At 38.5% G+C, this 24,818-nt stretch overlaps 1 non-coding gene across 1 annotated transcript; it reads right to left on the bottom strand.

Moving 5' to 3' along the window:
* Nucleotides 1-3,267: 3,267 nt before the first annotated feature.
* Nucleotides 3,268-3,374, bottom strand: LOC118489461. Its single transcript, XR_004887482.1, has one exon. It is a non-coding gene; the product is annotated as a small nucleolar RNA R71 (small nucleolar RNA).
* Between the last annotated feature and the right edge of the window lie 21,444 nt (nucleotides 3,375-24,818).

The raw sequence follows: 24,818 nt of genomic DNA, 5'->3' as shown, positions 1-24,818 counted from the left end.
ATATAAATGGAATTTTAAAAGGCATGTTATGCCCAAATAAGTAATTTCTCTTATGAAACGTTCTAAATAAATCATAACGAATAGGAATGTAAATAAATAAAAATAAAACCCAATAAAGATCTTGGATTCCCGACACTCTATGACAAGCCAAAACCTTCTCTTCTACCCATTCCATTTGGGAGTGTAAGCCACGTATTAAAGAGTTTTGCTTGAGGACAAGCAAAAATTCAAGTGTGGGGATATTTGATGTGTGTAAAATGCAACATATAAATTACATCAAATGAGGCATAAAACTAACCCTTTTTAAGTGCTAATGTTGGAAAAAGAGTGTTTTTGTCTTCCTTTTGTATTTTCAGGATTAAATGAGCTTAAATTAACAAAAGAAGCAAAAATGCAGCTAAATCTAACATAAATACAAGAAAAGGAACATAAGTGGATTGCCCGACCCCTCGACAGCATCCTCCCAAGCAAAACAGAGAAGGCAGAAGACTGAACACGCCCCGTGCTCAGCGAGCACGGGGTCGTGCCCAAGAAGCAGCAGATAAGACAAACCTATAGAAGCTTCTAATGCCCACCACGGGGCCGTGCCTAGTGAACACGGGGGCGTGGCGAAAGTACTGCAGGCACATTAATTGTAATTGCGAATTACAATTAATGAGGAGAGAGATTGTCAGACAGGCATGTGTGTAAAATGCAACATATAAATCACATCAATTAAGGCATAAAACTAACCCTTTTTAAGTACTAATGTTGGAAAAGAGTGTTTTTTGTCTTCCTTTTGTATTTTCAGGATGAAATGAGCTCAAATTCACAAAAGAAGCAAAAAGACAACTAATTCTAGCATAAATACAAGAAAAGGAATAAAAGTAGACTGCCCGGACCCTCAACGGCATCCTCCAAAGCAAAGAAGAGAAAGCAGAAGTCTGAACACGCCCCGTGCTCAGCCAGCACGGGGCCGTGCCTAAGAAGCAGCATAAAAGACAAACTTATAGAAGCTTCCATTGCCCACCACGGGGCCGTGTCCAGCGGGCACGGGGGCGTGGTGAAAGTACAGCAGGCGCATTAATTGTAATTGCGAATTACAATTAATGAGGAGAGAGAGTGTCAGACGGGCACGGGGGCGTGTCCAGCGGACACGGGGCCGTGCCCAGCCTTCTGTTCAGCCTATAAATAGGAGTGCTTGGTTTCATTTCAACTCATACCTTGGCACACCACCTCTCTCACACTTCATCCACCACCCACCACCACCATAACACCATCATCCACCACCATCATCCATTGTCCATCGTAGAGTGTGTGAGTCGTCTCGGGATCCAAGATTGATCGTAAGAGTTCTTGACAATCAAGGCCATGTTTGCCTAAGTCTCTTACATCACTTGGTGAAGACAAGTGTTTAGTATAATACTTTTTATTTTCAATCTTTTGCACTTTTTATTTGGTTTTGTATTAATGACTTTAATAACTAGTTACTTATGTTGAAGGTGATCTTTCCTTATCGTTTGTCCGTGGTGTCTTGGCATTATTTTACTGTCTATATAAAATAAAAGATTTTCACCATTCATATCTCCACGGTCTATATGGAGGTATGTTGGCTACCTGGTCGGGGGTTAAGGGAACGGTTTGGTAAGGGTCTTGCCCTTGTTCAGCGTTTAGAGGTCCTGCTTGGGACCTGGGTCAAATTTAGTAGGATCTCCTTCAATGCCCATAGGTATTGGATGGCGGGGATCCAAACTCTTTGACCCCCTCATAAGTTAACTACTATTAATACTATAACCCGGCTATTTAGGACTGTATCCCTGCTGACTCAGACTACTTAGCCGAGGGTAACGTCACCGCCGAAAGCGGGGCCTACCACAATTTGCATTAATAACTTAATTCATTATCTTTCAATAATCCGACCCTTTAGGATTGTATCCTTGCTGACTCAAACTACTGGGTTGAGGGTAACGTCGCCTTCAAAAGAGGGGCCTACTACAATAACTAAGATAATCTCTTAAACAAGTGCAAAAGTGCGAAAATAATCAAAGGTTATACTAATACACGTGTCGGATCCAAGTGATTCATCTTGTCTATTTGTTTTTATTTTATTTTATTTTTCAGCATTTAGTTAGTTTTTATTTTCTTAGTTTAAAAAAAAGCATTTTTCTCACTTTTTGATTTGATTAGACGTTGAGGATAAACCGGTATTAAAAGCTCTTGTGTAGTTGGACGACCTCGGTATCTTACCAACACTATACTACGTCCACGATGGGTGCACTTGCCCATATGTGTGTTTAGTGTTAGTGAATATCGTGTTTTTATAAATTTAAAACTTGGCTAAAAGTGTAAAAAGGGTTTAAATATACATCAAAAATATATTACACTACACACGCATCAAGTTTTTGGCGCCGTTGCCGGGGACACAAGGATTTTAAGAAAGCTTAAAATCAACGGCCTAATCATATTTTTATTTTTCTTTTTAATTTTTAGGATTTTTCTTAATTTTTCAGCTTCTGCAGGGCTCAGCACGGGCCGTGCCTGGTCGGACACGGGCCGTGCCCAGCATCGTTACTGGCAGTTTTTGTTTTCCAAGTTACAGAAGGCTGACCACGGGGCCGTGCCGGTGCAACACGGGGCCGTGTCCAACTTCCAGTAACTGGGATTTGGAAAACAATCACTGAAACTCCGACCACGGGCCGTGTTCGCTAAACACGGGGCCGTGGTGAACCTTCTGACCAACATTCTTTTCTGTTTTTATTGCAGGACTTGGAACCCGACGCCAACCTCACGTAGTGTATGAGCTCCAGTTCCAATAAAGACATAAAAGAACCACTAGAAGAACCCGAACGCTTTCTCAGAAAAAGGTTAAAAGCCAAAAACCAAGAGAAGGTTTCGGGTGATCCACCTCCAATGGCGGACCAACGTACCCTTATGGATTATCTACGACCCACCGTAGGTAATCTAGGCGCCGCTATCAATGCTCCGAATGTCGAAGCTAATAACTTCGAACTCCGGCCGCATTTGATACAAATGCTCCAAAACTCCGCAACCTTCCATGGGCTTGCGGACGAGGATCCCCATCTACATATAACTAATTTCTTGGAAATATGTGATACCTTCTGGATCAATGGAGCATCAAACGACGCCATCTGCCTCCTTATGTTTCCCTTCTCACTAAAAGACCGAGCGAAAGCTTGGCTCAACGCCCTCCCAGCTGGATCGGTAAACACCTGGGATGAACTAGCCCAAAAATTTCTATATAAGTATTTCCCTCCCGCTAAAACTGCTAAATTAATGACTGAAATTAATACATATTCACAAGAGGACGGGGAATCCTTATATGAAACTTGGGAAAGGTTCAAGGAGCTATTACGCAAGTGTCCCCATCACGGCCTTGCAATATGGCAACAAGTATCCACTTTCTATAATGGATTGTTGCCACACACTAGGCAGACACTTGATTCTAGCTCCGGGGGACTTTTAGGTAATCGACGCCCACACGAAATATATAATCAAATTGAGGAAATTGCTCAAACCAATTTTCAATGGCACACCCCCCGGGGAAATAAGTCTATCGCCCCGGGCGCCCATAAGGTCGATGAAAGCACTTCTTTACAAGCCCAAATCGAGGCCCTTTCTTCAAAGATAAAAAAATTGGAAATGACAAAAACAGTCTCGGTTATGGCTTGTGAAGGGTGTGGTGGGTCACATGAAAATTGGAGTTGTATGAAAGAAACAGACGATCAACAAGAAATGGTAAACTACATTGATAATAGACCTAGGCCGTCGGGTCCCCCAACGGGAACTTACAACCAAGGATGGCGAAACCACCAAAACCTTGGCTGGAGGGAACCCGGCAATAGTAGTAACCAACAAACCCAACGAACAAACTTTCAACAACCAAGAAATTAGTCACAAAATTTCACTCAGCAACAAAGTGGACGAGAAAGGCTCGAAGATACTGTATCTCGCCTCGTCTCCGACACTGATAAGAAAAACTCGGAAAGATTTCTACAATTAGAATCAAATTTTAGAAATCAACAAGCTAGTATTCAAAACATAGAAAAAAAATTAAATCAAATAGCTCAAAATTTTGCCGAGAGACCGCAAGGCGCATTACCTAGCAATACCGAAACAAACCCAAAAGCGCAAGTTCACCTCATCACACTACGGAACCGCACCGTAGGGCCTGCAGAAGTGCCACCGCCAACGAAAGAAACAGTACCCACACCTCTGCAGGAAAAGAACTCCCCTCCGTCACCAGAGCCTACCAAGGCTCCTCGAGTTCCATACCCCGGTAGGTTAATTCGTCAAAAGACCAATGAGCAATTCGCAAAGTTCGAAAGTCTGTTAAAACAATTGCATGTCAATATTCTTTTTATCGAAGTCCTAACCCAAATGCCCAAGTACTCTAAATTCATGAGGGACTTCCTTACACATAAAAAGAAAATTGAAAGTTTGCAATTAGTCAATTTAGGCGAAGAATGCTCTGCCCTCGTACTCAATAAACTTCCCCAAAAGAAAATCGATCCCGGAAGCTTCACGATTCCCTGCTCAATAGGGGAATCGCCCGTTCGTAATGCCTTAGCCGACCTTGGGGCTAGCATTAACCTCATGCCCTCATCAATGTTCAAAAGACTCGGCTTAGGAACCACGAGCCCTACAAAAATGAGCATACAACTCGCTGATCGATCCGTCAAATTCCCACAAGGTGTCATCGAGAATGTCTTGGTAAAGGTAAGCAGATTCGTTTATCCAGCTGACTTTGTCATACTCGATATGGAGGAAGACACCGAGGTCCCCCTCATACTAGGGAGACCCTTCCTTGCCACCGCCCAAGCAGTGGTAGATATGAATGACGGGACACTCACCTTGAGGTATGGGGATGATGAAGTGAAGTTCGGAGTTGGGAAGAGAATAGAGGACGACGACCCGGTCAATTACATGAAGGTTATTGATTCGAGCTTGGATGCTGCTCTCCGACGGTGTAACATGGGATGCCAGGCATCCCACTCAGAAAACATATAACCTCGCATTGGGTCTAGCCAAGGACCCTTATAAACGTGGCGCACCACGGAGGCATTCCGCGGAACTATCCTTAGTTTAGTTTAATCTTTTAGTTTTAATTTGCAGAAATAAAACACACTCATGGTGGTAATGGATGAAAAAGGGAACGAGAAAAATGGCCCCATGCACAAAGAACAGAGCAAACCGACACAAATCTCCATCACAGAAGGCTCAACACGGGCCGTGCCCAACCAACACGGCCCCGTGCTGAGCCACCTGCAGAAAAACGCCCAGTTCAGGTAACTGGACACGGGCCGTGTTCAGCGGACACGCCCCCGTGTCCAGGCTTCTGTCTTATTTCTTTAATTTCTGTTACTGGCACCTGACCACGGGGCCGTGCCCGGTCACCACGGGGCCGTGTCCAGGATGCCAGTAACATAAATCTTTGCTTTTTAACCCACTTTTACACATTCCAATCAACCGAAAATCTTATTTTTGGGACACATTGAGGACAATGTGTAATTTAAGTGTGGGGGGGATGCTAAAACCTTGAATTTTACAAATCCTAATTACAAGCCTTACACAAAACTCTATTGGAACCGCTAAACACCCCAAATTTTTTCAAAAACTTTTCGTTTTTTTACTTGTCTTGGTTTAATTTGGGAATAACAAGTTCTAAAAAGGTTATATTTTTACAAATTTACAACCGATAGCGTCGTGATAACAAAGAACCAACATAAGAAAATTACGAAACGGCATAACAAGTCTAGTTAAAAATTCGATTATATATACTTGATCGCATTAAAAACCCATTCCCACAAAAGTGAGTTTTGAGCCTTTATTGAGCATACAAATATACATCTTTAGACTAAATGCTCATTTTTCGTTTCTTGTGTGAATAGCCGCTTGGTTCTTACAACTCTAGAACTTGCCACGACGATACATTCCCGGTCCTTACCAACTTAAACCCAAGTAAGTAAGTGATGGAGGCATTAGGACTAACCATATTTTTCTTTCTACACCATTATTTTTCATTTTTTTACCACCTACCCAAAATCCCCCTAGTTAGCCCCTTTGAGCCTAAACCTTTCATTTCATTACCCTAAAACCCTTTTTACCCACCAAAAAACTTTTTTTTTATTTTTCACCCTTTATTTTAGTAACAAGCTCGGTTTTTCGTAAGATCGCTATTTTATGTGACATTCCAAAATATATATATATATATATATATATATATATATGATGAAGTCAAAAACAAACAAAAGCTATATAAAAGCTTGTTTGGAGAAATACTTCAAAATAAAAAGTCACTAAAAACAAGGTGTGTCACGAAAACCGACGCTTTTTACGATTTTCGCCCTTTTACTAACCACTAACCCAACCACCCACCTTTAACCCAAGCCTAACCCTTCACCCAAAAAGTCCTCTTGATATTTACAAAGGTAAAAAGTTAAAAAGGAGGAAGATTGATTGCTTGGCAAGCCTATGGAAGGCGTAAGTTCCATGCCGCTCTCGAGTGATTCACTAAAAAAAATACACCTTCGGCCGAGTGTTGAGTGATCTCCCGTGAGGTATGTGAACTTGTATATAAATGGAATTTTAATAAGGCATGCTATGCCCGAATAAGTAATTTATCCTGTGAAACGTTCTAAATAAATCATAACGAATAGGATTGTAAATAAATAAAAATAAAACTTACAAAGATCTTGGATTCCCGACACTCTATGACAAGCCAAAAACTTTCTCTTCTACCTATTCCATTTGGGAGTGTAAGCCACATTTAAAGAGTTTTGCTTGAGGACAAGCAAAAGTTCAAGTGTGGGGGTATTTGATGTGTGTAAAATGCAACATATAAATCACATCAATTAAGGCATAAAACTAACCCTTTTTAAGTACTAATGTTGGAAAAAGAGTGTTTTTGTCTTCCTTTTGTATTTTCATGATGAAATGAGCTCAAATTCACAAAAGAAGCAAAAAGACAACTAATTCTAGCATAAATACAAGAAAAGGAATAAAAGTAGACTGCCCGGACCCTCAACGGCATCCTCCAAAGCAAAGAAGAGAAAGCAGAAGTCTGAACACGCCCCGTGCTCAACCAGCACGGGGCCGTGCCCAAGAAGCAGCATAAAAGACAAACTTATAGAAGCTTCCATTGCCCACCACGGGGCCGTGTCCAGCGGGCACGGGGGCGTGGTGAAAGTACAGCAGGCGCATTAATTGTAATTGCGAATTACAATTAATGAGGAGAGAGAGTGTCAGACGGGCACGGGGGCGTGTCCAGCGGACACGGGGCCGTGCCCAGCCTTCTGTTCAGCCTATAAATAGGAGTGCTTGGTTTCATTTCAACTCATCCCTTGGCACACCACCTCTCTCACACTTCATCCACCACCCACCACCACCATAACACCATCATCCACCACCATCATCCATTGTCCATCGTAGAGTGTGTGAGTCGTCTCGGGATCCAAGATTGATCGTAAGAGTTCTTGACAATCAAGGCCATGTTTGCCTAAGTCTCTTACATCACTTGGTGAAGACAAGTGTTTAGTATAATACTTTTTATTTTCAATCTTTTGCACTTTTTATTTGGTTTTGTATTAATGACTTTAATAACTAGTTACTTATGTTGAAGGTGATCTTTCCTTATCGTTTGTCCGTGGTGTCTTGGCATTATTTTACTGTCTATATAAAATAAAAGATTTTCACCATTCATATCTCCACGGTCTATATGGAGGTATGTTGGCTACCTGGTCGGGGGTTAAGGGAACGGTTTGGTAAGGGTCTTGCCCTTGTTCAGCGTTTAGAGGTCCTGCTTGGGACCTGGGTCAAATTTAGTAGGATCTCCTTCAATGACCATAGGTATTGGATGGCGGGGATCCAAACTCTTTGACCCCCTCATAAGTTAACTACTATTAATACTATAACCCGGCTATTTAGGACTGTATCCCTGCTGACTCAGACTACTTAGCCGAGGGTAACGTCACCGCCGAAAGCGGGGCCTACCACAATTTGCATTAATAAATTAATTCATTATCTTTCAATAATCCGACCCTTTAGGATTGTATCCTTGCTGACTCAAACTACTGGGTTGAGGGTAACGTCGCCTTCAAAAGAGGGGCCTACTACAATAACTAAGATAATCTCTTAAACAAGTGCAAAAGTGCGAAAATAATCAAAGGTTATACTAATACACGTGTCGGATCCAAGTGATTCATCTTGTCTATCTGTTTTTATTTTATTTTATTTTTCAGCATTTAGTTAGTTTTTATTTTCTTAGTTTAAAAAAAAACATTTTTCTCACTTTTTGATTTGATTAGACGTTGAGGATAAACCGGTATTAAAAGCTCTTGTGTCCTTGGACGACCTCGGTATCTTACCAACACTATACTACGTCCACGATGGGTGCACTTGCCCATATGTGTGTTTAGTGTTAGTGAATATCGTGTTTTTATAAATTTAAAACTTGGCTAAAAGTGTAAAAAGGGTTTAAATATACATCAAAAATATATTACACTACACACGCATCAACGGGGCCGTGCCTAGGCTTCTGTTCAGCCTATAAATAGGAGTGCTTGGTTTCATTGCAACTCATCCCTTGGCACACCACCTCTCTCACACTTCATCCACCATCCACCACCATCACAACACCATCATCCACCACCATCATCCATTGTCCATCATAGAGTGTGTGAGTCGTCTTGGGATCCAAGATTGATCGTAAGAGTTCTTGACAATCATGGCCATGTTTGCCTAAGTCTCTTACATCACTTGGTGAAGACAAGTGTTTAGTATAATACTTTTTATTTTTAATCTTTTTCACTTTTTATTTGGTTTTGTATTAATGACTTTAATAGCTAGTTGCTTATGTTGAAAGTGATTTTTCCTTATCGTTTGTCCGTGGTGTCTTGGCATTATTTTACTATCTATATGAAATAAAAGATTTTCACCATTCATATCTCCACGGTCTATATGGAGGTATGTTAGCTACCTGGTCGGGGGTTAAGGGAACGGTTTGGTAAGGGTCTTGCCCTTGTTCAGCGTTTAGAGGTCCTGCAAGGGACCTGGGTCAAATTTAGTAGGATCTCCTTCAATACCCAAAGGTATTGGATGGCGGGGATCCAAACTCTTTGACTCCCTCATAAGTTAACTACTATTAATACTATAACCCGGCTATTTAGGACTGTATCCCTGCTGACTCAGACTACTTAGTCGAGGGTAACGTCACCTCCAAAAGAGGGGCCTACCATAATTTGCATTAATAACTTAATTCATTATCTTTCAATAATCCGACCCTTTAAGATTGTATCCTTGCTGACTCAAACTACTGGGTTGAGGGTAACGTCGCCTTCAAAAGAGGGGCCTACTACAATAACTAAGATAATCTCTTAAACAAGTGTAAAAGTGCGAAAATAATCAAAGGTTATACTAATACACGAGTCGGATCCAAGGGATTCATCTTGTCTATCTGTTTTTATTTTTATTTTATTTTTATTTTATTTTTCAGCATTTAGTTAGTTTTATTTTCTTAGTTTAAAAATCTTTTCTAACATTTTGATTTGGTTAGACGTTGAGGATATACCGGTACTAAAAGCTCTTGTGTCCTTGGACGACCTCGGTATCTTACCAACACTATACTACGTCCACGATGGGTGCACTTGCCTATATGTGTGTTTAGTGTTAGTAAATATCGTGTTTTATAAATTTAAAACTTGGCTAAAAGTGTAAAAAGGGCTTAAAATATACATCTAAAATATAACACCCTTCAAGCACATCAGTAAGTTCAAAACTTTAGAAACTTGATGGGGGGGGGGGGGGGGGTCAAAGTGATATTTATAAAGTTAGAGGGTTACCTTTGATAAAAACGTGGAAATTAGTTTTAGGGTAAGTTTGAAACTTTAGAAACTTGATGTGGTCAAAGTGATATCTATAAAGTTAGAGGGTTACCTTCAACATTATAGCAAAGTTTGGGGGTAAAATGGTTTACATATCAAAAGTTTAAGAGTAAATAAGAAGTTATAAAGTATAAGAGTCTTTTATGATAAGTTAGAAAGTAGGAGGGTCGTTTTTGTCAAGCTAGAAAATTAGTTTTTATCAAGTTAGAAATTGAAGGGGTGACTTTTGTCAATTTAGAAAAGTAGGGATGAATTTTGTCAAAATGAGAAATGTGGTCACCGACCTTTTAATTTAAGGTTATGTCTATTATGGAATTGTTAAGTCAATGTAGATACACGTTTGCTTTATCCTACTACTACTTTTTTTTATTACATAGCTTGGCTTTGTATGACTTGATTTAATTTGATTCTGGTTATATTTTCGTTATATATAACTTTTTTCATATTATTGTAACTTTTTATAAGTATAGTTTAGTTTTTCTCAGATATAAAAACCATAACATCAAGTTTAAGATTTAGATGATGTCACGACCAGAAATAAAGTTCCATGATTTGCTACCTTCATTGTCCCTCAAGTTGCATGGTTGAAAATAATTTAGTTATGTAAAATTATGCATACATTATTAAATTATATAATTTTAATCCTCAAACCTGTGTAATACACAAGTTTATAACCCGTGTAATTAACAGTAAAATTTTTAATAAAACTTATATCGAACATAGATTAAAATAAACACGTTGCAACACTGTCAGAATTTTGTAAAAGTTGTTCTATAAAGGAAAAATAAATAAATTAATGTGATCTTGGAACTTTTAAATATAAAAAAATTAAAAAAACATATAAATTAATAATAATAACAATAATAATAAATTTATTATTTGAAATCTTTTATTAATAGTTAGATATTATACTATATTATATTATATTATTTGATACATTTATATTAGTTGTAGATAATTATTAATTAAATTTGAATTTTTACGTTTATCTCTAACTATATTAATTAATATTATACTATATTATATTATTATTTAAAGTGAGGAGGCACCAGAGAATGACACGTGTACAAAACGATTTTCAGTTATTAGTATAGGAAGATTTACTTTTAATAACATATTTTTTTTAAACAGCTATTTCCTTTACTTTTTTTAATAATTGTTTTTTTTCTTTTTAACATATATTAATTTATCGATTAATTTGATACTTCTTTAATAAGTTACGTTTATAACTTTTTTCGAAAAACATAAGTACGTAGTTATGCTTGATTTCTTTCCCTGACATTCCGTTATAAGTTTTGTTAAAACGAGGTTATACTCAAAATAAAGTATTTATTTTGTATCATAAAACGGTACGATGATAAACTAAATCGTTCTAATGATTTGACTTTCTAAACAATATGCTTTATTTTCAAATCACGTTTGTTTTACATTATTATGTGCTCGGTTTCGCTGCAACGCGCGATATGAAAAACTAGTTGTAATTAGTAAGCAGGGTAGACATTAGTACGTCAACTAAAACGGTGGAAATAACCTGTATTCACTATTTACTTATTGTTATATGTGATAATGTGGACCAAACCATGTTCGATAGAAGTTAATAATTCAACAATCTTCTTAAGTATAATCACTTAAAGAACTAAGTGTGCAAAGATATGTACCTTATCCTTATGCTCCCTAATCCCTATATTAACTGTTTGTAGCTGATAGCCAAAGAATACCAATTATTATTCGAATTATCAATCAATTATTATATATGCACAAAAAGGTGCCCATAAGAGGACCCGGGGTGGTCCGTGTTCGGCCCCCCATCACGAGTGATGGGCTTTTGCTACACCGCCGCCACCAACAATATAACGCGTTCTGTGTATAACGCGTTGAAGAATGAAAAAATCGAACGTTTGGATATGACCGTTGGTTTCAACGGTTACTTTTAAAAAAAAAAAAAAATTAATCCATTTTATCTATATATATATCCACATTTTAACCATTTTTTCATACACCAAACTATATCTTTTAAACCATTTTCACCCATTTCACCCAATTTTTTATATCTTTCTCAAATGGAATTCCCTACCGATTCGACGTTTCCGATGTCTAGCGATTCCGAGTCGTCTTCCGACAACGACACGCTTAACTATTTTGTGTCGGTGTATAACGAGCTTGATGCCGAGTCGTCCCTCCCAAAGAAGAAGATGGTCGGCCGTGATCGTATACGTGCCAACGAAGTTTTGATGAACGATTATTTTGTGGAAAACCCGCTATACAATTCCGAAACGTTTAGAGATCGTTTTCGTTTACCCAAAGAATTATTTTTAAAGATTGTTGGAGACATCGAGGCAAGCGAGGGATGGTTTCAAGAAGGTTACGATGCGAGGGGCAAACCAAGTTTCACGCCGATTCAAAAATGCACGTCCGCCATTCGCCAACTAGCGACAGGTAACCCACCCGATCAATATGATGAATACCTAGCTATGTCTGAAAGAACTTCACGTGAGTGTTTGCAATTTTTTTGCAATGCGGTCATTAAGTTGTATTCTAACGAGTTTTTACGAAAGCCGACGAGCCACGACATCTCACGTATTTATGCCGCACACGAGGCTAGATGGCATTTTCCCGGGATGCTCGGTAGCATCGATTGTACACATATCGAGTGGAAAAATTGTCCAAGAGAGTTGCGAGGGGCGTATGTGAGGGGAGACATCAAAAGACCAACCATCATACTAGAAGCGGTGGCGTCGAATGATTTATGGATTTGGCATTCGTATTTCGGTGTCCCAGGTTCAAACAACGACATCAATGTGTTGCACACGTCGCCGTTGTTCCAAAGCGTAACGGATGGTACCGCACCTTCCTCTCCTTTCTATGTTAACAGTCGACATTACAGACGAGGCTTTTATCTTGTGGATGGTATCTACCCGTCTTGGTCTGTTTTTGTGAAAGCTCCCTCATTTCCCGTCGAGGCTAAAGAAAAGGCGTTCAAAAAATTGCAAGAATCGGCAAGAAAAGATGTTGAGAGGGCGTTTGGTGTTTTAAAGGGTAGATGGGGTATACTACACCGACCGGTTCGTTCGATGACCAAGAAAGCAATACATAGCATAGTGTATGCGTGTATCATATTGCACAATATGTTGATCAAACACGACGGACGTGCAATATCCCCGGATTGGGTACCGGATCCTCCTACACAAGTTCAAGTTCCACAAGATATCAATTTACAATTGCGTAACGAAGAAACTCACTTTCGGTTGAGATACGATTTAATCGAACTAGTAGGTTCTCTAGGTTTGGAGTTTCCGGATTCGGACGAGGAGTAGGTTTTTTTTTTTTTTTTTTTAAATTGTATGTTCCTAGTATGTTAAATTCGAGGAGTAGGTTTTTCTTTTTTTTTTTTTAAATTGTATGTTCCTAGTATGTTAAATTGAAATAGTATGTTTTAAAATTAATGAAATTTTTAATTTTATTGTTTTATTGTTAATTTCTAATATAAAAATAAAAGTTAAAAAAATTGGGAGGGAGTGATAGAATCCATCACTAGTGATTCCACCCCTAGTCCATTTCTATCACTAGTGATGGAAATATGGTTGATGACATGACATTAGTTGATTGGATAGTGGGAGTGATGGAATCCATCACTAGTGATTCCACCCCTAGTCCCCTAAGGGGTTCTGAGATGTGTGATATATGTCTTTTTGTGTGTGTATATACATACACATACATATATGTGTCTATGTACATATACTTTAATCAATACTACCAATCAAGCATCTATATATTTTCTCTCACTCCAAAGCAAAAGCAAAAGCAATGGGGTTACACTTACTCATAGGGTTTTGTAAGCTTCATGGTGTTGGTGCTCCATTTTTGGCCACCTTAGCATGGCCATTCTTTGTAAAAGTGTGTATGAGTTTGACACCATTTAAAAATGTTCTCATGAACATGGCACAAGATTCAAGGCTTCTGGTGTTTCAGTTGAGTCAGATAATTGTTTTTCAAGAGGATGAAGGTGGCACAAGGAGAAGATGTGACCGAATTATCCAACTAGTGCATCAACGGTGGCCTAATATTATTGGCCAATCAATGCCTTTCTCCAACTATGACCAAAGCTTGCAAGCTCTCTCCATTGCAGCCTTCTAAATTCGTCTTCAAATTTTTTTTTGAACGGTACGATGAAATTATCGGTAAAACCCGTTTGACTCAAGGATACAACTTAGGTTTACCCACCAGTGTCTCACTCTGCATCAAATAGGAGTTAACTTGCATCTTTCAAGAGAAATATAAGCCTTCCACCACTTGATTTAGAGATTATTGGCATTCGTCTTCAAACTATATTTCATCTTTAAATGTAGAGGAAAAAACTTCAAATTAAAAATGATTATAGCACTTTTTTTTCTTCAACCATCTACATTAGAACTCACCTATATAATTTTATGTGATGAGATTATTCAATCATTTTTATGTTTTTTTACTTCTTTGGTTGATGTTATTTATTAGGTAAATAACTAAACTATATATTTATAAATACTATATCCAATTCATGAGTTTTTTGTGCTTGTAATTTTCTTTAATTAGTTTGTAATTGTACATTGTAGTTATGCTTAATTGTAAGTCTTGTTGGTGTTGAATAAAAACATCATTGTTAGTTAAAATGTCACGTCATCGTTACGTAGACTGTGGGGCTTATACTAGCCCCACTCTTAATGACCGTGAAGTTTAAAGCCTCACCAATCATTTCCCAATCATTTTTTTTAGTTTTTTTTTTATATTTAAAAACATCAAAAATCCATTGGGAGAAATTGTAAGGCTTAAGTTGCATTCTAATGTTTTTTTAATAAGAAAATACACTGAATGAAGTTTTAGTATATGCTCATCAAAACTAGGGGTACTAAACGGGTCGTGTTCGCGAGTTGGTAGGTTCAACCCGACCCGGTGACCCGAACTTGAAAATTTTAGACAAATCCGAACCCGACCCGAACCCGAAAATCATGTCATACATATGAACCTGAACCCGACCCAAATATTCACATGCTGACCCGAACCCGGCCTGTTCAACCCGAATCTTTTTATTTTTTATTTTTTCCACAAATTAATGTGTTAAAATTAACATCTACTAAAATTACACAAATTTATACAATAAAATTATATTAAAATCATTAAACTTTATGTCAATTTCCCTTTTTAAGTTATAATTATATCATAAATACACACCCAATTTAATTTATGATATAGAACATATTTGTAAAAAATATAATATAATACAAATGGCTTAAACAGGTCAACCCACCAACCCGACCGGGTTGACCCGAAACTGATCCATTTAGCTAAACTGGTTCGCGGGTTCAACCTGAAACTGACCCGAACTCGTCTACCCATCACTTATTTGAAATGCTTGCCAAAATAATAAGTTGGAATCTCTGTTGTTCAATTTCTTTTTGAAAGGGTTGAATTTTGCTCTTGTTCTAATAATAACTATGATTTTGTATATAATAATTAATAATTATTATTATTTTGTATATATAATGTAGTTGTTTTTCATAACATTATAAATAGTATATGTAATTATTTAAATATATATTTAACATATTATTACAAATTATATAAATAGTGGGCTCGTTTTCCTAAACGAGCTTGTTTTTATGCTCAGGCTCGAGCTCATTTAAACTCAGCTCATTTCGAGGTTTTTTTAGCGCCGAGCTCATTTGCACCCTTATATATACATCATAATTGTATTGTACGCTTGCTTACAACTACTTGAGTATTATCCTTGATCTAGACAGCATATATACTGATTCATCTAAATGTGAATCATAAGTTTTTTTTATTTATTTATGTGTTTTGCTAACAAACTATTATACCAGGCGTTAGTTGGAATGTTATGGTGTTATAGCTTCTGTCTGCTTACACGTGCCAAGATTAACCATAACCACACGATTTGTTGGGACACTAATTTAGCTGTCTGTCAACATCTTTAGTAGCCGTTTGAGTTTGAGACTGATGATTTTAGTTTTTCACATATCTTATATATATGTGTGATTTTAATAATATCTGAGCTATCATAATGGAAAATCATTTTAATAATTGTATTGTCTCTGACCTTCCATCAGGAATGTAACAACTCGCATTTTCGTGCGGTGTTACTAATCAATATACTCGTTACGTCTAGCATCAGAGATTTGGATCATAATGTACCCACATCAGTTACATCACTTTATCGCAATCTTTTCGCATATTCTATCACTATCACCCACGTTACACTTGCTGACAACCACGAAGATGTCATGTGAGGACCAATTCTACCCTCCTTGATAGCCGTGATGTGTCGCAGTGCAACTTATTACCTAAAATATATATCTAACGTTCACGATGGCATTGGGAAAGGACCTAATCTATCCTCCTCGATGACCGTGAAGCGACGAAGGGAAATCGAATACTCGAAACGAAACTCAGTTATTGTATCGCAAACACTACTAGAAAATCTGAAACTTCTTACACCAGTTTTCGTAGGAAATGCGTCATAAAACAGGCTTTCCTACGCATTTATGACAAACACCTGATGTAGGAAAACACCTCGTAGGAAACCCGTTTTTAACGCATTTCCTACGCAACTTTCTACACATTTCCTACAAAACTAGTACGTCACAAATTGCTACGAATCTCCTACAATATATTTAATTATTATTTTTTAGGATTTATTTTTTTAGCTACACATTTCCTACCAAAAAAAAACAAATTTTAATACAACATTATTTGTGACCCATTTCCGACAAATAAATTAAAAGCGTTCTTACAAATTTCCAACACAAAAAACAAAAATTTAAAATAAAAATCACAGAATTTGGTAAAACTAAGTATTTTTGTGACCCAATTTTGACAAATAAATAAGAATTGTTGTTACAAATTTATGAGGAAACTGAGCAAATAAATAAGAAGTGTTGTTACAAATTTATGAGGAAACTGAGTATTGTTTGTAACGGTTTTTTTGACGAAACTGGAGTATGGTTTGTGACAAATTTATGACAAAATAAAGAAAAAAAGTCTACTTTTTTTGACCGTCCCATAAAAGCTTTTTATTAACATCAATAGAAGTTCATAAAAAATATGAACATCAACAGAAGTTCCAATCAATTATAAAACCAAACTAAAGCAAAATCCATTCAAAATCACTTGATTCCCAAACAAACTTCAATTACACAACTACCACTAACAAACCTCTACACAACCTAACCAACTATTTAGTGTTTGCCAGGCCCTTTTTACCAAAAAAAAAAAAAAAAACCCCAACTATTCCAAACCCTAACCACCAAAACATACAGCGTATGCCCCTGCCTCTTCAACGCATAAACATCCATGGCAGTAACAGTCTTCCTCCTTGCATGCTCCGTGTACGTAACCGCGTCTCTTATCACATTCTCCAAGAATATCTTCAACACGACACGTGTCTCTTCATAAATCAGACCGTATTAAAGCTTCACGCCACCACGTCGTGCAAGCCGGCGGATTGCCGGCTTCGTAATTCCCTGAATGTTGTCTGGAAGAACCTTACGGTGTCGTTTTGCTCCTCATTTTCCCAATCATTAGCCTCCTTTTCCTCTTCCAGACATTTTCTCTCTCTAGGAACCAACTGTTGTGTGGGTTATTTTTTTGTTTATATAATTGTAGCTTTATGTTTTGTGCTTTTAGTGAGTATTTTTAAGCCGTTGGATTGGATTGTGGACAACCGTACGATCTTAATCCATGTGATGAATATAGAACCTTCTTATTGGCTAATTAGGAATGTGTGATGTGCACGTGAAAGTAAAAGAATGAGTTTTCCTCTTCTTATTAACTTGCTAGAAATGTAATCACAAATCAAGTCTTTCATTTATTTTTATATAAATTATGTTTTTTTAATAATGGAATAATGGATTTTAATAATCCAAACTTTTAGTTATTGGCCGGAAACGGTCCTAACTTCAAAAATAACCGGTAGCGGTCCCAACTTTTCATATATTGTAAACTAATGGACTTTTACTAAAAAAAACCTTAATTTCTTTTTGTCTCCTTATCCTTTTCGGAAACTTTTTCGTATAATGTAAACCAATGGACCTTTACTAAACCGAAAATGATAAAGAGACAAAAAGAAATTAAGGTTCTTTTTAGTAAAAGTCCATTTGTTTACAATATGTGAAAAGTTGGGACTACCGCCAGTTATTTTTGAAGTTAGGACCATTGCCGGCCAACGACTAAAAGTTTGGATTATTAAAATCCATTATTCCTTTAATAATATATGATTTCTTACTTTTTTATTTTTATGAACTTATCATGTATTGAAAAAAGGTTTGGATTGAGAACATGAAGCTAACTAATAGTTAATTAGTACGAATTGGTAACCAAACCGATCATTTAGGCTATAGGGTGTGATCACGATCCTTATGATCATCATGACCTTCCACATCAGCGTCATGTTACCCACTTCTAATTCATCATCCAAAACAACTACCCTAAGGGTCTGTTTGGTATGACGTAATGGAATAGACGGGTGAATTGAATGTACGAGGTAATGGAATGGATCATTACCATTCCATGTCTTGTTTGGTTACCATGTAAGAATGAAATGAATCATTACTTTGTATTGTTTGGTAGGAAAGAGTAGACGAAGAAATAAAATCGGTGATGAGTGACGATAGTCAGTGGTGGTGGGTGGTGATAGGTGGCAATGGTAGCGATGGTCGAAGGTGGTGGCAGTGGGTAACGGTGGTGGGTGGTGATAGGTGGCAATACGCGCACTGTAAAGTCATATAGACGTTTCTTGGCATTCCAATAGCCTAATTAAGTTAATTCGTGCCTTAAACATTATTTATTATCACATTAAATTTAGAAGGTTAAAGTATGGGTTGTTAAGCCATGTGTAAAACTAGTTAAATATTTAAATATGGTAAGTTGCTACACATTTCCTACGCAATAAATTTTCCATCACAAATGCGTAGCAAGTTGCTACACATTTCCTGCGCAATAATTAATAATAATGCTGATTAAACATTAAAATATAATCAAAGTATAATAACAAATATTTCGTCAAATAAATGCGTAGCAAGTTGCTACACATTTCCTACGCAATAAATTTTCCATCACAAATGCGTAGCAAGTTGCTTCACATTTCCTACGCAATAATTAATAATAATGTTAATTAAACATTAAAATGCATCCGTCGTAAATGCGTAGCAAGTTGCTACACATTTCCTACGGATGAATGAAAATGAGATGAATGAAAGGATAGGGTGTATTTTCATTCGCTGATTTAAAAGGATGTGAGTAATGGATCACCCTAGGATTGTGATCCATGTGATGGCTGACCAAGCATTTTGATTGGCTCACGTGTTTTACCACATGTGAAGGCAGGTTCCATTATCCAAAATTATAAATATTAAAACTAAATTATGATAAGATAATTAGAAGAAATAATAATATTGCTGATTAAACCTTAAAATATAATCTAAATATAATAATAAATATTTCGTCATAAATGCGTAGCAAGTTGCTACACATTTCCTACGCAATAATTAAGAATATTATTAGTTAAGCTTTTTCCGTAGGAAATGCGTAGTAAATGTGTCAGAATTTGCGACGCATTTTTTTGCGTAGGAAATTTTCGTCATAAATGTGTAGGAAACGATATTATTTCTTACAGATTTGTGACGCAACTGTCAATTAATTAGGGTTTTCTTATTTTTCATCACAAATTTGTAAGAAACGATATTATTTTCCCTTATTTATTTGGCTAATATAAATATTTATTCGGTAAAGAATAATAATTAACCTTTTGTAGGTTATTTCTGACAGATTTGTGACGCAACTGTCAATTAATTAGGGTTTTCTTGTTTTTCGTCATGGATGCATCGAAAATTTGTAACAAAATCATGAAATTTTTTTTGTAGGAAATTCGTCATAAAGGTGTTGTAATCTGTGACGAAAAAAATTGTGTAGGAAATTTCTGTAGCAAATTGTCCCCTTTTCTAGTAGTGAAACTTTGGGTAATTAAATATATAATATATGAATACGTATACACGACCCTTTTCGTGATTAATTATATTAAATAAATAAATAATAAATAAGTATATGGAAGCGTGTAACCAAAACTATCGCAACACACAAACACGTGGATCGAAACACCTCCGAACGGACAGGTCGTCCGAACGGATGGGCCAGCCGAACGGCTGGGCCAGCCGATCGGACGGGCCATCCGATCCGGACCAGTTTCCCCTCCTCTCCTTCCTCTCTTGCCTATAAATACCTCACTCACTCACCATTTCCTTTGATGAGAAGCTCTCAGCCGACTAGGACGCTCTTGACCCTTCACCTCTCGATTTCTCGCATTTCTTGTAAGTTTTCAACTCGAATCTTGTACTTCTTTGATCTATATGCACTCCTTCACCTTTCTACCTTTCAAATCTCAACTTTTAACCGTGAAATCAACGGATTTGGGGTGTTCTAGAGTGATGTCATCAAGAAGTTCTTATGAACTTCAAGTGTTGGCATCATTCCACCAAGAACAACTCAGATCCGAAGGATTTCCACAAGAATAAACAGCATTTAACAACAGCCATACACATAATCATGAATAAAAGGATTGAAAGATGACTTTCCAACTTTCTTTCAACTCTTTTACTCTCAAAGCACTCAAGAACGGTGGAATCGGAGCTTATACCGACCTTCTACTCATTTCTAGTGGCGTGTTGGTCCAAGATCTGATTTCTAACAATGAGACGACCAAATTCGGGTTAAACATGGAAAAAAACTGCTAAGAACGGCCAGTTCTGATGGAACGGGGTGATTCCCGGCCGTTAGAACAAGTTGGACTTGACGGAATTTCAGTTGTTTAGCACGTCACAGCAACGTCTCGACCAAAACCACCTAAAAACCTTCAAAATATTGTCGAATACAGCTGGACGGGCCAGCCGATCGGGCAGCCCAGCCGACCGGACAGGCTAACCGATCGGACAGGCTAGCCGATCGGACATCCCATCCGATCGGACAGCCCATCCGATCGGACAGCCCGTCCGAACGGGCCAGCATTCTAATGGATTATCGTTCGTTCTTGCTTATCCCGCTATCCCTTTAACGCGCTATCAAATGCTCATACAATCGGTCTGTAATCAGGGTACTCCCAGACACTTTCCCATCAATCCAACCAAGCCATGATTAGCATAACAAATATGCATTGTGAGTATACTTGAACCCTTTTTGCTTATCGCACTTTTGGGTGTAACATACGTTCTATCGAAAATCACATCAAATGCTAAAACTACTTATCGCTTGCGAATGACATACATGCATAGATATACGTGATGCTAGTTGCATATGTTCTAGGACTTATACTCGTGACGTCCCACCACGACTAGTATAGTACTATTGCGCCCGACGGGGTCTAGTTATGCCATCGAAGAATCGAGCGTCGAGGACTTAGCTGGTAGTATCAGTTTTGTGAGTATATATGTCGTGTATTACGTTTATGCTTGTGGAAATTCGCAACACTTTTTAATCTATTATGCTACTACATAACAAACCTGTATACTCGCCAATACTTTAGTATTGACATTATTTTAACGTATGTTACAGGTTTAGTTGTAGTCTACATCAAATCAAGCTAGGAAGTCTAGAAACTCACTTAAAAGTCTATGTTGTCGGATTGTATTGTTCGAGAGGACAAGAAATCTGTGATACCTTATGTGATTGTATGGTTTATTAGTATGGGATAATGAACACCTTAAATACTGTCGCAATATAGTTGTTATGGATTCTCTTGAACAATTTGATTCGCATAGTGCCACGCCCCGATGATTCCGCCATCGGTTGGGGTGTGACACATTGGTATCAGAGCCATAACTATAGGGAATTAGGCAAGACTCGACCTAGTCCGGGTCGACGTCTTAGAAATTGACCTAGTCTATAGTCTAAGTACCCACAGGCCGACTCGTACGAACCCAGTAGGGTTTGTATTGGGCCTACCTGATACTTTCGATCGAAATTGCAAAAACTACAACTTTGTGAGAACACCGCATGCTACAGCTTCACATGAAGAAGCCTTTCCTAAGGCTTGAATACTACTTAGCCTTTCCTAAGGCTGACACAATACACATGTTTTCGAAAATACTCGCATATCACAACCGAGTGATCTCGTCGAGACTATGTGTGAAAACCAAGAACTCTCGATAAGATTGCTCACTCAGCGCATCTTTCTAGCACGAGAACCTATCGTTGAGTTAGGAGTGACATCCACACCTCGACGAAAGCCTCTATTTCGAAATTCTAGTGGAGCTCTCGGATTCGTTCGATGAGCACAACCACAATTGGGGATGAAGCTGTTAAGTCAGGGGTGAAACCCTTACCTTAATGAACCGTTCCACTCTCTAAAATGGGTTTTTAAAAGCTCTCACCAAGGGCCCGACCACCACAATGACTCGAGCTACGCGGTGACTAAGAGGATGAATGCCATGAGCTGCATCCCAGTGGAAGCATAAGTTTTCTAGGTCAACGTGCGTGCACGAACTTGTTGGGTATAGTTGGGTTACCTAGGATAGTCGACGCCTAAACACCCAAGGCACTCTGATTATTTTACTAAGCCTACGACTCGCCGGTTTTACGCTTCGATAAACTTAGTTGCGCTTTATGTGTTTATTTTACGATTTATCAATTTTCGCTCCCTGTTTTACAAAACACACAACTCGCACAACCATCGCAATCTAAAACAAAGACCGAATGTTCGCAACAAAACTAATGTCAAATTGCTCGCTTTCTCTTTCTCTCTTCCACGCATCGCGTCCTCGCGTACTCTACAATCGATATATGTGTATAAGTGTAAAGTACAACTATCTATAACTAAATACAAACAAGTCATTGTGTGAGAACCTAGGAATCTCGTGTCTCCTATGTGGCTCCTTTGTGAAACCTATTTATATCGCACGCTACAAGTTTTGATCGCGCTCAATCGCATCGCAAACTCAAAATCATTATGATCGAATCTCATTCCAAATTTCTCTCTGTCTAGATGCCTTCCAACAACTCTACCTCGAGACGAACAGCTAGGAGAAGAGCCAGACGAAGCGCCGACAAGAGGATTGCCTCGCTTGTGACCAAGGAAGTGGTCAAGCTCATTCCTCAAATTGTCGCTCAAGTGCACTCTCTCAGCAACTCTCGAACCACGGAAGACGTCAAGACGGAAGCACCGCAATCTGCTTTTCTCTACAAACACTTCAAAGCCTGTGATCCGATGGAATTCACGGGTGAAGGAGGTGTGACCCAACTACTCCAGTGGTTCGATTCTATCGAAGTTACCCTTCGTCAAAGTGGGTGTCCCGATAGTTTCCGTACTACTTGCGCTACCAGAGTATTTCAATCGCGAGCACTCGACTGGTGGACCACCGAACGCAACAAACGTGGGATCTCTGCAGCTTATGCCCTCTCCTGGGATGAGCTGAAGGAACTCATGAAGAAAGAGTACTGTCCCCCTCACGAAGTCCAGAAGCTAGAAAATGAATTTTGGGAAATCAAGCAAGACGAAGGTGACAATGCTGGCTACACCGCCAGGTTCAAACAGCTTAGCATAATCTGCACAAGCCAAGTCAACACTTCAGAAAAAGCCATTCCAAAGTACATCCGCGGCTTGCCTGAGTGTGTGGGTAATTTTGTCGAAGCTGCAAGACCTGCTACCATCGAAGAAACTTATCGCTTGGCTGCAGAGATCAACGACAAACGAGTCTTGGATGGATTCTACTCCAAGAAGCCTGTCAAACAAGCTCATCAAGCAATCATCATCAACTCTTCTGACGATTCTTCCAGTGAATCTACTGATGATCCTTCTGAAGGCTCCACTAACGATGTCTCCAGCAAATCACTAGACGAATCCGCCAACGACACTGCATCATCTCAGGAAGCTCAGCACAGCTGTAAATGAAAGACCGTGAGCCCAGACTCTTCAACAACTGGAATGTCGCAACCAGAACCTCTCTGAGCAGTCCCAGTTTAACTGAAACGTGCTTACAATGGACCCCATCCCCTGTGTCTCAAGTGTACGTATCATCACCCGCCAGAAGCTAACTGTCGTTACTGCACAAATTGCAACTGGTACGGTCATCTTACGCAACACTGCCACACGGGACCGCAGCTTTGAGGAAATTCAGCAACAACCGCAGTCTCCGCAGAAGTCCTCCACAGCAACGTCATTTTGTTTCTAATGTTGTTGTAATAATACGACTTAACGTCATTAATCTCTTTTATGTGTGGAACTTGTTTCATCTATCGTCGCATGTGGATTCTATTTCTCTTATTCTCGCGCACAAACTAAATACTCGCACTAAGTACTATGTAATGTATTTTACCCCTATTATGCGTTCTTGAGATAAAGTACGATAAACGTGCAAGAATCAAATTAATCACGGGTGCACACGAGATTATTTTGGTTAGTGCACGGAGATCGTAGTGAGTCTCAATGATGCCTTAACGTTCAGGGCATGGTTAAGCGTGGTGGATACGCTGCTGGTACTTCCTATATATAAGCGTCTTGACCATGTCTGACGAAATGTGACACCTATTCACGGGACAAAGGCGCATGGTTGAAACATGGCGGTGCTTCGCTGTGCTAAAAGTTTTGTGAAGAAAGTGCCATGTGGAGTTGGAACGTAGGCCTACTATACTATTGTGGTTATTTTCGACACACTAAACTATACATCGCAAGGCGTAACAATCTCAATCGTAAACCAAAGCGTGTACTCGCAAGACTTTTCGTAAGTCAACACGCACGCAATCACATTACCGCATGGAATCTATCTCGCAAAATCGAAATCGTATATTTGGTGTCTCGCGCTAACGCTTATTATGTGTTTAACCTCGAACGCTCATTATGTGACTCGAAATCGCAATCATATATTGCGTGTATCTCGCAATCTCTACCGCTACTAAGAATCGCTT

The sequence above is a fragment of the Helianthus annuus genome, chromosome 17, assembly GCF_002127325.2.
Source record: "Helianthus annuus cultivar XRQ/B chromosome 17, HanXRQr2.0-SUNRISE, whole genome shotgun sequence".
Taxonomy (NCBI): domain Eukaryota; kingdom Viridiplantae; phylum Streptophyta; class Magnoliopsida; order Asterales; family Asteraceae; genus Helianthus; species Helianthus annuus.
The sequence above is the reverse complement of the archived record's forward strand: the minus strand, read 5'-3'. Positions and strand labels throughout refer to the sequence as shown.